This window comes from Tursiops truncatus, chromosome 19, assembly GCF_011762595.2.
Source record: "Tursiops truncatus isolate mTurTru1 chromosome 19, mTurTru1.mat.Y, whole genome shotgun sequence".
Classification (NCBI taxonomy): Eukaryota; Metazoa; Chordata; class Mammalia; order Artiodactyla; family Delphinidae; genus Tursiops; species Tursiops truncatus.
The window spans coordinates 44,115,423-44,127,184 of record NC_047052.1 but is presented as its reverse complement, the minus strand read 5'-3'; the positions used below and the strand labels follow the sequence as shown (position 1 = coordinate 44,127,184).

At 41.3% G+C, this 11,762-nt stretch overlaps 1 long non-coding RNA gene across 1 annotated transcript; it reads left to right on the top strand.

The window, feature by feature from the left end:
• The first annotated feature begins 1,122 nt into the window (after window positions 1-1,122).
• LOC141277206 (uncharacterized) lies at window positions 1,123-5,118 on the top strand. The gene is made up of 3 exons (XR_012328190.1): window positions 1,123-1,490; window positions 2,163-2,240; window positions 4,806-5,118. It is a non-coding gene; the product is annotated as an uncharacterized lncRNA (long non-coding RNA).
• The last annotated feature ends 6,644 nt before the right edge of the window (window positions 5,119-11,762 follow it).

Here is an 11,762-nt window from a genome sequence, read left to right as displayed (position 1 = left end):
GAAATATCAGGGGGAGACAGTGGTTAGTGCTGGATATTTCTGCAAGTCTCACATAACAACAAAAACTCAATTTAGTTTTAGGTACAGTGTCAGGAGCAGAGGGATGCTGAGGATTAAGGACAAGGCCTATAAAGAGTGTAAGGGCTGCTTTATAAAAAGCCCACATCAGGTCTCTCATCCAAACATATGAAATAAGTCCTATGAAAATAAGGGATCTACCAAGTAATGTTTTAAAAGAGCTGGGAAGGTGGTGTTATTACCATTATTGAAAGAGTCAAAACCAGGATTACATTTTTTTTATTGAAATATAGTTGATTTACAATGTTGTGTTGCTTTCTGCTGTACAGCAAAGTGGTTAAGTCACATATATACATACACATATATTTTTTATATTATTTTCCATTATGGTTTATCTCAGGATATTGAATATAGTCCCCTATGCTATACAGTAGGACCTTGTTATTTACAGGGTTACATTCTTTAAACAAAACAAAATCCCCAAACCTCCTTAGCTGGCTGTACCTTTCACAAAAGCCATTCTCTATATATCTGCCAAAAAATAAGATTTTAAAGAAACTGGGAATCATTACTAACAATAAAATACCCAAATCGGAAATTTATTTTCCTTTAAAAGAAAAAAATTCCAAAGTAACTTGCTGTGATTTTCACAGCCAGTTCTCAAATTAAGATTTTATGAACCCTGAGAAGTTGCCGTTAGGACAGCCAAAACTAAAATTTTGTTTCAGTGACAACAACAGCAACAAAATCCCAAAGCCACTGTAATCCGCTGTCCTTATCACAAGACATCCCACTAAATAATACAGCCAGCAAGAATGGAATTTTTTAAAGGTTGGGGCGCTACAGTATTAACACACTCTAAACCAGGAATTAATTTTATTTAATAAACCTGAACCCGTCGGCCAACCACCGCCCCCCCGCCCCCGCAGGGCGTTCTGAAACAACCTTTAACAAACCAACGAACCCTGCGAAAAAATAAAAGGGCGTTTTACCCGGGTGGGCTTTAAAAAAAATCCCCGTGTTTACTTTTAATCCCGAGACCCTGAGAGTCGGAGGTTGGGAAACCAAGTAGATTAGCCCAAGCGGCTAGGCCGCCCACCAAGTTCTGTCGGAAAGGGGAAGGGCCTGGCCGCAGCTCGGAGTTTACCACTCAGATTCCGAGCCGGAGTCCCGGTTCCCCCCTTGAGAGCCGACTTCCCAGGCGCGCTGCATGGACCCGGAAGACTTCCCGCCGCACGGCACCTCCCGCCCAGCCGGGCCCCTTGTCCAGCAGTCCCCTGCCAGGACAACCACAGCTTCGCTACCACGTTTAGTACAGTCCGCCAGGACTGCTTTTATTGGCCCGGCGCTCGTGGGGGCTTCTTGTGAGGGCGGGCTTCCGAAGGAAACGGTAGCCAATGGGAAACACGATCAACTGTTAATAGACAGAACACCGTTTCCAGGCAACGCAAAGGAGGAAGGCAAGAATGCAGGTATCCTCAAATATGTATAAACAGAGCTCTTAGTCAATGGATGTGCAAAGGAGGGGAGGTTTCGCTCACGCTGGCCAATAAGAAGCGTTTGCGGGCTTCCCTGGTGGCGCAGTGGCTGGGGGTCCGCCTGCCGATGCAGGGGAACCGGGTTCGTGCCCCGGTCCGGGAGGGTCCCGAATGCCGCGGAGCGGCTGGGCCCGTGGGCCATGGCCGCTGGGCCTGCGCGTAAAAAAGAAGTGTTTGCGGCCGACCCGCCTACAAACATTAACAAACGGTGTCCTGGGAGTCTCAGCTTCAGAATTCCTGCGCTGGGCACCCCACCCGGACTTTACAATCAACCCTTCGCGCTGTTTGCTCCTTCTCTGAGATTTACACCCGGCGCTGGAGACCCTCCGGCCTTGTCCAGGTGCTACGACCCCGTTAACTCCGAGACCGGACTTTGCACACAGCCGGTCTCATCACTGGGCTAATAAATCATAAGTAATAAAATTAAGGAAATGGACAAGGGGAGACATTAATGCAAGAAATCAAACAGACGCTTTCTGTGAAGCTGCTCTATGCAAAATCGAGCCCAGGGGCAGGTTGCACGTTTCTAACCAGCAATCAATACAGAGTGGGCAGGCAGCAGACATTGCATTTAATTCAAATTACAGCCATTTCAATGTTCTACAGCTTACCTCAGGTTCTGAGCGCAACGCTGCGCTTATAAGCAACAACCGACTGGTTTAATTTCAGCAAATTCCTTTTCGTGTGAGTATTTAAAATTTTTCCATTTCAAAGGGGTCGTTGGCCTTGCTGCATTTTTTTTTTCTTGGTCGCCTCAGAGACCCACGGTGCTTCTCGACTTTAATCTCCACCCACAGAGTCCAGAGCCCCATTCTTCCACTTGGAGACTGTTCCCAAAATAGTATTATTATAGTATATATAGTTTAGTATTATGCAGAAAATATGCATAAAATCCTTGCCATTCTTCGATATAGAACCCTACATTACAAGCTGGTGAAAACTGAGAATTTTAACCAGAATATGTTTTTCTTCTACTTGAATCCAAACATTTCTATCTCCTTTACAATTGTTGGGTAGAGTTTCAAAATCAAGCAATAAACTCCCTTAATTTTATCCTTATGTACAGTGCCCCCTCCACATATGTAGGATCAAATGCAGGCCACATCCTTCGTAGCACCGAGGATTGGGAGACTCACATCCCAGATTATCCACCTCAGTGCCTTCCAAGGTGTTAAAATCAAACTGCTCACGACAGAAAATGGATGCCTCAAGAAGTGACAGTGACCCAGCAATTCCACTTTTAGGTATATACTCAAGAGAAATGAAAACATACGTCCACACAAAATCTTGTACCTGAATGTTCTTAGCATTCATAATAGCCCCAAAGTGGAAACAACCCAATATCCATCAACCGATGAATATATAAATAAAGTGTGGTATGTCCAGACAAATGAATAATACTCAGCAATAAACAGGAATGAAGTACTGATACATGCTACTGTGAAACAGAATAAAGGAAATCTCATTTAAAATGGAGGCGGAAGGGGGAGACCTCACACACTACCACTTGATTTCAATTACACACCCCAAGAGGAAGTGGTACAGACCTGAAGGGGAAGAATTCTCCTTGCCCAGCAACAAGCCCAGCCAATGAGAAATGCTGCACCATGAACTCTTTCATCCAAAAGTTCAAAACAGCCCCTCCCAGCCTCCCCCTTTTTCTGTTCCTCTCATTTGCCAGTTGTACTTGCCTATAGTCTTTCCTATAACATGCTTGTCCTGAAATGCAGTTCTTTGCTTCTCCTGAGTAAGCCCATTTTGCTCATAAAATAACTGGCCATTTTATTTTTAAGGTCGACACTACACCATGGATGAACTTAGAAAACACTGTGCTAAGAAAAAGAAGCCAGTCACAAAGACCACATATCACGTGATTCCACTTACATGAAATGTCCAGACTAGACCAATATATAGAGACAGAAAGTAGATTAGTGGTTGTCCAGGAGTAGGGGAGTTGGGAGGAAATAGAAGAGTGGATCTGGGATTTCTTTGGGGGTAATGAAAATGTTCTAAAATTGTGGTGATGTTTGCATGACTTTGTGAATATACTAAAAGCCATTTAATTTTTTTTGTAACCTACTTGTTTTTTATTTGAGATATAGTTCATATTCCACAAAACTTACCATTCACCAATTTTAAAGTGTACAACTCAGTGGTTTTTAATATATTCACAGGGTTGTGGAAATACCATCACTTACTCCTGGGCATTTTCATGACCCCATAAAGAAACTCCATGCCATTAGTAGCCACTCCCCATTCCCTTTTTCCTAGCCCTGGAGACCAGTGATCTACCTTCTGTCTCTATGGATTTGCCTATTCTGAACACTGCATATAAATGCATATATGCAGTATCTGGATATTACATATATGCATGCATATGATTTGCATACATATGCAGCCTTGTGTTTTGGCTTCTGAGCAATAATGTTTTCAAGGTTCATCCATGTTGTAGTGTGTCGTCAGTGCTCATTCCTCTCTATGGCCAAGAAAGATTCCACTGTATGGAGAGACACATATTGTTTATCCATTCATCAGTTGACGGATATTTGTTCTCTTTTTTGTCTGTTAGGAATCATGCTGCTCTTAATATTCAGGTACACATTTTTGTGAACATATGTTTTCAGCTCTCTTGGGTATAAACCTGGCTGGTCATACGGTAACTCTACGTTTACTTTTTTGAGGAACTGCCAAACTATTTTCCAAATCTGCTGCGTCATTTTACATTCCCACCGGCAGTGTATGAGAGTTCTGATTTCTTGATATCCTGGACAATGCTTGTTATTGCCCATTTTTCTTTTCCTGTACTCATCCTAGTGGGTGTGAAGTGGTTTCGCATTGTGGGTTTGATTTGCATTTTCCTAGTGACTAATGAAATTGTGTATATTTTCACGTGCTTATTGAACTTTTGTATACCCTCTCTGGAGAAACATCCGTTCAAATCCTTTGTCCATTTTTCAATTGGGTTGTCTTCTTATTATTGAGTTGTAAGTGTTTTTTTATATATTCTGGTTAATACATACTTAGCAGATATATGACTTGCAAATATTTCCTTCCATTCTGTGGATTTTTTCACTTTCTTGAGAGTGTTCTTTGACACATGAAAGTTTTAAAATTTGATGAAGTCCCATTAATTTTTTTCCTTGGTTGCTTGTGGTTTAGATGTCATAGCTAAGAAATCACTGTGTACTCTAAGGTCATAAATATTTACATCTATGTTTTCTTCTTTGTTTTGTTTTGTTGGCTGTGCAGCTTGCAGGATCCCAGCTCCCCGACCAGGGACTGAACCCCAGGCCCTCAGCAGTGAAAGCGTGGAGTCCCAACCACTGGACTGCCAGGGAATTCTCACATTTTCTTCTAAAAGTTTTACAGGTTACATTTGGGTCTTTGATCAATTTGAATTAACTTTTGTATATGGTATTGTTAGGGATCCAACTTCATTCTTTTGCAGTGGTCCCAGTACCATTTGTTGAAAAGAATATTCTGATCCCATTAAATGAGCTTGTCACCCTAATTGAAATCAATTGCCTGTAGGTGTATGGGTTTATTTCTGGACTCTCTAATCTGTTCCATGAATCCACATGTCTATCCTGATGCCAGTACCACATTGCCTGGATTACTGTTACTTTGCAGTAAGTTCTGAAATTGGGGAGTGTGAGGTCCTCCAACTTTGTCCTTATTCCAAGGTTGTTTTGATTATTCTGGGTCCCTTGCATTTCCTAGTGAATATTAGGATCAGCTTGTCAGTGTGTTTTTCCTCACTTTGCTTTCTTTCACTCAGTGTCTCCTGGGGGTGGGTCCACATTACTGTAGGAACCGTCCTGCGGTTTCTAGCGATGGCAGTTCACTCCTCTGAAAGGAGGGACTAACTCATGTCACGTGGTTATTCTTGGTTTCGTGGTCAAGACAAGAAGGTCTACCTTCGTGTCCATGAGAGGCAGCTGAGGGTACCGGCGCCCCTCCCTAAATGGCAGAGGGAAGCCCTAACTTGGCCGCGGGGCATTGTCAACCCAAAGCCGAGTCCGGGAAGGGCCGGGTGCCCCAGAGGCCGCCCCACGGAGCACCGCAACCGAGCAAGAGCGCCCTAAAAGCCATTTAATTTTACACTTTCAGTGGCTGATTTGTACGGTATGTGAATTATATCTCAATAAAACAGTGTCTATCTTTTTATATAGTATTTCCTCCAAAGTCCACAATTTTTTTTTTGTAATTGACAAAAAAATGAAGATTTAGTTCGTGTCATTTCAGATGCCCTAGGACCATTTTATTCTACCATTATTTCTAAAACATCTCCGTGGAGTTTTCCCACTAGTTCCTAAAGAATTTTACTCTTTTTAAGGTTTCATCAGAATTTTTTTAAGGAAACAAAGTATATATTTAGTGATCTGAGACAAGTGAATGAACTTATGATCTGCAGAAGCCAAAAACAGATAATATTTTTAAAACCCTCATTCTTATATCTGCATCTTTAGTGTCCTTGAATTATATACAAGAATTGTGACTTCTATGATTAAAAATAAATGCGTATGACAAGGATTCAATAAAGGATAGGCACTAATAAACTGTACTCCATACTTACTGGGGTGAGGTCTTTAAAGTTGCTACTACAGTAAGAAAAAAGAAAAAGAAAAGGCAGAGAAACTGCATTGGCCAACAAGATGCTAAAATCTACCTAAGTCAGTTATTCAGCACACACACACTAAATGGATGTATAAAATGGTCAACACAGTCTCCTTGAATATAACCCCTTATTAATAGGTCCGTGGAGTAAGAGATGGTGTTCTACGGAGTCAGGGATGGGAGAATATGCATTATCAGTGATGGGGTGTCTGTGAAATCAGTGAAGGGGCTACGTGAAGGCCAGACCTGTGGGGTTATTGATCAGGATCTGTGTGTCAGTGATGGGGATTGTGTAAGGTCAGTGAGTCAGTATGTGTTCGGGGTCCGGCCAAGTGCACCGATACCACCCACCACTGGGTGCGGTCTGGAAGGACAGTGACACCTCGGAGTGAAGGGCGGGGTTGGTGGTGTTTTTTTAGAGACGGCAGACATCCGAACACCGGAGGCTTTTAGGAAGCAGTTTTTGTCTGGGTCGCATCAGGGTCCAATGGGAGACCTGGTGGGAGGTACTGCCGGGCTGTAAATAACTGGTGAAGGCGGGGCCTCTCAACAACAAAGGAGCCAATTGGAGGCCTGGGATGCTAGGCCATTGCTGTGAGTGACCGGCAGGGACAAGCCCTCCCCAAAACAGAGGGCCCCTAGGAAAGAAATCTGTGAACCAGCGGACACTGAGACATTGCTATGGGAACAAAGGGCCTTTCAGGTCCAGGATCAGATCCTCTCTCTGACGATTTCTCTTTGTCTAACTGGCGAACTTTCGTCCAGCGCGTCCCCATGAGGGTCCAGCGTGCCGTCTCCCGCCGTTTTCTCTAATCTGGGGGCTATGTGTTTTCCTACGTCACTGCGCGAGTCTCACTCGTCTCCTACCCCAGGCATTTGCCGCGTGTTGCTAGACATGCCCTCTCTCGCTCTACCCAAGAGAGCAGTTGGGATTTGGGGGAAGGGGGCAGGTGCGGGGTAGCTATGGCGGGGTGGGGTTGGGGGAGGGGAAGAGAACAGAGTCCTTTACCACACCGTAGCCCACTTAGATTCCCCTGTCTGTGACAGGAGAATCATCTTTTCGCAGGGTTTTAAATCTGAGGCACTTGGGGAGAGGGCAGAGTTGCAGCATGGCAAAGTTGGGGATTGGAACGGTGGGAGATGTGTCAATGTGAGTCGGTATCATTATTCCTGGCACCCTATATTTGCCTGCTCAGGTTTCCCAGTCTGTACCAGGTGCACCGCTGACCCGCAGGGGTCTGAGGGGAAGTCAGTCCCAAGTCTCTGCTCCCCTGGGCTGGACTGGAATTTGGTCCCAGAGGCTTCAATCTCAACGTACACATCCTGGGTGGAGGGGATAGTGTCTTCCGACTTTTAAATATTCAGTTTTTGCATAGTTACATTTATCAGTCTCTTCCTTTATGGATCCTGGGTTCTCTTTCTTATATGCAAAGATATCCTCGTGCTTAGATTTTTAAAAAAAACTTTATGTTCACCTAATTCTGTTATAGTTTTGATTTTTTAATTTCCCTTGGAATTTATTTTGGGGTACGGTGTAAGGTAGAGATGTAACTATTTTTTTCCCAGATGGATAAACAATTGTCCAAACACCATTTACTGAAGAGTCATCTTTTCCCCCTCTCTTCCATGTTTGTTACTCTCCCAATAACACAATGAAGTTCTGCAGACTATCTGACTTCTGATAGGGCAAGTCCTTCCATTATGTAATTATCTTCCAAAACTTTTCTGGCTCTTCTGGCCCATTTTGTCTTGCAAATGAGTATCAGGATGGGCTACTCAAATTCTACTAAAGAAACGATGCTGGGATTCTGATTGAAATGGCCTAGAATTTATAGAATATTTTAGAAAGAACTGACATTTTAACATTAAATCTACCTATTGGGAATTATGGTATCTGTTTCCTTTTATTCAAGTCTTCTATGTCTTTCAGTAAAATCTTATACTTTTATTCAAGTAGATCTTCCATAATTCTTTTTAGACCTATTCTGGCTTTATTCTAAGACCTATTCTTAGACCTATCCTAAGTTTTTATTTAGTTTTATAATGATATATATTGTGATTATTACATTTTCTAAGTAATTGTTACCTGTGTGTATTTTTTAGTGCTGATCTTTTTTAAAATTAATTTTTATTTATTTATTTGGCTGTGCCGGGTCTCGGCTGCAGCATGCGGGATCTTCGTTGCGGCATGCAGGATCCTTAGTTGCGCGTGCGGGATCTTTAGTTGCGGCATGCATGTGGACTCTCAGTTGTGACATGCTAACTCTTAGTTGTGGCATGTGGGGTCTAGTTCCCTGACCAGGGATTGAACTGGACCCCCTGCTTTGGGAGCTCATAGTCTTAGCTGCTGGACCACCAGAGAAGTCCCTAGTGTTGATCTTATTTGTTTTAAGAATATAAAACATATACAGAAATAGTTTCGTTTTGTGTATATAAATTATACATATTGTTTTATATCTGGTTTGATTAGTTAACATTATCTCTTGGGAATTTTTCCATCTTGGTACATATAGATATTATATTTCTGGTTTCTTTTAAGCTGCATATTGTTTCATAGTAAAAATGAGCCATGGGATTGGCTGGGCCTCTGCCGCGGTAGGTGGCTCCGAGAGGTAGGGACGTAGGTGGGCCGCATCGCGCCGCCTCCACCTCCAGTCGGTAGCTTTGCCTCCCTCTCCTGTTCTGCCGCGGGCCCACGATGCCGCAGTACCAGACCTGGGAGGAGTTCAGTCGCGCAGCAGAGAAACTCTACCTCGCAGGCCCTATGAAGGCACGTGTGGTTCTCAAATATAGGCATTCTGATGGGAGTTTGTATATTAAAGTAACAGATGATTTAGTTTGGTGTATAGAACAGGCCAAGCTCAAGATGTAAAGAAGATTGAGAAATTCCACAGTCAACTAATGCAACTTATGGTGGCCAAGGAATCCACAGTGTTGCCATGGAAACGGACTGAATGGTTTGAAATGAAGACTGTCATGTTCTTAGGAAGTAGATATCTTTTGAATTTGAGAAAGTGTTGGGACAGAAAATACTTTATGTAACTAAGTGGGCTATTCAGAAGCCAAGAGATCATTTTTTGTACTTTGTTTTTAATGTTTACTTTAGAGAGCTAGGAATGTAAATGCTTTCAGTTAGAAAACCTTTATTTTTGGAAATGGAACAAGGAATGCCTCTATCTTGGAAACTTTTTGCAGATCGTTTGATGTTAGGCAAAATAAATAATTACTCTCTGGTAAGTTTGTATCAGTAATTTGAAAATGAGCTTTCAAGAAAAGCCAATTCTTCCTTAAATTTAATTAATCTGTCTTTAAAATAAAATTAAATGTAACCATTTTGCTGGATTGATATATTTCTTTTGGAGCATGAATTGTGTGCTGTTGATGATCAGCAAATATAAAATATGGTAACTGGAATTAACTGTGCACAGCAGTATAGCTGATTATATATGGTAGTGTAGTCTCAATTATATCTAAAAATAACTATGAAAACAAGTATGCTTTACCTTAAACTTTACAAATTTAAACTACATATTTTGTTGTTGTTGTTTTTTAACATCTTTATTGGAGTGTAGTTGCTTTGCAATGGTGTGTTGGTTTCTGCTGTATGGCAAGGTGAATCATCTATACTTAAACATGTGGCCCCGTATCTCCTCCCTCTTGCATCTCCCTCCCACCCTCCCTATCCCACCCCTCTGGGTGGACACAGAGCACCAAGCTGATTTCCCTGTGCTATGCGGCTGCTTCCCACTAACTATCTATTTTACGTTTGGTAGTGTATGTGTGTCCATGCCACTCTCTCACTTTGTCCTAGCTTGCCCTTCCCCCTCCCCGTGTCCCCAGGTCCATTCTCTACGTCTGTGTCTTTGTTCCTGTCCTGCCCCTGGGTTCTTCAGAACCTTTTTTTTTTTTTTAAGATTCCATAAACTATATTTTTAAATACAAGGGATTCATAGTATCATTAACTTGTTGAGCAAAGACTTAACTTTGAATCTAATTTTCAGTGCTCAGAAACATCTGCCATTACTTTAAATGCATGAACAGAACACTCACTAATGGACTGAAACCACCATATTACAGAAATATCTGCCACCTATATTTTCTCAGAAGGGCTAAGGATCATTTGAACTGTTAAATTTTTGCATACCTCTATGACACCCCAACCCATTTCTCTCATTACTTAACCAAGGTGTTAAGCATGACTGTCACAACTGTTCTCCATTAAACCAGAAGTATGATATTATTTGATATTTATCTTATATTTGTAACCTGAATTTTATCACCTAAATATAATGTTCACATGTTGATTCCTATATTAAAATATTTTTTGTTAGGAAAAAAAATGAGCCATGGTTATTTACCCATTCCTGTACTGGTGGATATTTAAATTATTTTCAATGCTTTGTTTTCACTGAAAACACTGTACTGAGCATTTGTTCTAGGTGGAATTGCTCACTGAAGAGTCTGTGAATTTCAGCTTTTAATGGGCACTGAGACTGTCTGGATAAATGTTCTTTCCCAGAAGCCACCCATGAGGGTGCCTTTTTCTACCACAGCTGCCAACACATGACCACTCAGAACGATTTGTGGCCCCTTGGACCATTAGTCTGCAGCTTCAGGGTATAGACTATGTTTTCCTCCCCTTCTTCTTGGCTGCTCTTTCCTTTTAGAATTTCTATGAGATGAGAATACAATAGACCTTCAGATTCCTCCATGACCTTCAGCTGTTGCTTCATACTTGCCATTTGCACTGCATCCTGGCAAATTCCTCAGATCTATCTTCCTGTTTAACATGTCCAACTTAAACTGTATTTATTCTTCCATCCAGCCCACTTACTATACTGTTTTTATTTCAGTGATTTCACTTTTTATTTCCAAGTTATTTTGCTGATCAGTTTTAAAGAAGTAATAACCTCTCACATCTCTCTGAGTAATTAGACTCATTCTAACATTCTGACCTATTTGCTTTATTAGCCCTATCCCCTGGTTCTATAATTGTTTAACTTTTTAACTACAAGCTACGCTGAATGTTGCAAAAATAGTACAGAGAGTTTCTGCGTGGTAACATCTTCCCCCAAATGTTAACATAGGAAATAATTATAGCACAATTATCAAAACCAAAATATTAACATTAGACAATACAAAGTGGTTTTCTCCTAATAGGATATTTATACTTAACATATCTGTGTACTTATGATTTAAACTCACTACTCCCTTCATTTTCAAGGATCCTATCTATTTTGTTTTCCTCTTCTTTTCTTTCCTGCCTTTGGTTCTACTCATTTGTTTAGTTTTTTTCTCCTCTAGTGGTATAGAATTTTAATCTCCTTTTGCCCTATTTATTTATTTATTTATTAACATCTTTCTTGGAGGATAATTGCATTACAGTGGGCTGTTAGTTTCTGCTTTATAACAAAGTGAATCACCTATGCCATATTTAACATTATTCCTTGCTTTCTATTTGTTTGATATTTTAATATTGCTATACCTGAATCTTTTAACATTTTCCTGTGATATCTTTTTAAAAAATCCCTGTATTTGCAACCTGTACAAGTCTGTTTTAGTTGTTCCTTAAAAACAGCATGTAGCTCA